Below are 988 nucleotides of genomic sequence, written 5' to 3'. Positions count from 1 at the left end.
GGGGAAACAGTAAGGAGATATTTTAATTATTTACTAATAAACTAGTGTTTTCTGAGTCGGAGTCGCAAGGATGAAGTTGTCGATCCTGACTCGTCACCTTTTCATTAGACGCGCCTTTAGAGAGAAGTGCATATTGAGCAAAAATGACGGTGTATCCACTGAAAAAAAATGCAAGTGATAGTGCTGGCGTCTCTATGTCCTGCAATGCGCGCTTCAGCTTCCACTCTCCACACAAAATATTGGATATAGCGCACATTTATCTAGGTTTAACGTTTAAACATTGTTATATGCTTGAACTGTTTTATATCTATAGATTTTATTTTAGTCAAGTCGTGATGATTTGAGAAGGCTAAATTGATCAAACATGCTCACTGTCTGCCGCTGCGGTCGTTACTTTAAATGCGTAACGTTAATTAGGCTATGCAAAACTAAATTTAATTTATTAATTTATGTAAAACAAAATTATTTTGAAACCGGAGCATCGAGAAGAAAGCCCCTCTCTTTCTTCCCGATATCTGCCAGGTTCACCCACAGATGTCTCTCCGTTACCACCATCGCCGCCATAGACCTGCCCATGGCAGAGGCGGCCTGTTTAGTAGCACGGAGAGCATGATCTGTGGTGCGGCGCAGCTCAGCTACCTGATCAGGAGATAGGCCCTCGCCTTTATCCAGGTCTTTCAGCAGATCAGCCTGATACGCCTGGAGCACCGCCATAGTGTGCAACGAAGCCACAGCCTGACCTGCTGCTGCTGCGTATGCACTGCCATTTAAGTACATCATCCTCCAGCGGCTCTCTCTCGTCCGCAGCCAACGAGCGCGAGAAGGAAAGCCCCTCCCTAAACTCATCAGCCAGGTCCACCTGCGAACCCCATGAGCTCATTCTCCTCCGTGCGTCAGCAGCGGCGGGTCCTGAACCGTGGGGAGCAGAGGGCTGCCCCTCTTTCCTCGAAAAAAGAGACAAACGAGAGCGGAGCTTTTTCATCGAAAA

The sequence above is a fragment of the Sinocyclocheilus rhinocerous genome, unplaced genomic scaffold, assembly GCF_001515625.1.
Source record: "Sinocyclocheilus rhinocerous isolate Xijiao unplaced genomic scaffold, SAMN03320098_v1.1 scaffold1929, whole genome shotgun sequence".
Lineage (NCBI taxonomy): Eukaryota > Metazoa > Chordata > Actinopteri > Cypriniformes > Cyprinidae > Sinocyclocheilus > Sinocyclocheilus rhinocerous.
The sequence above is the reverse complement of the archived record's forward strand: the minus strand, read 5'-3'. Positions refer to the sequence as shown.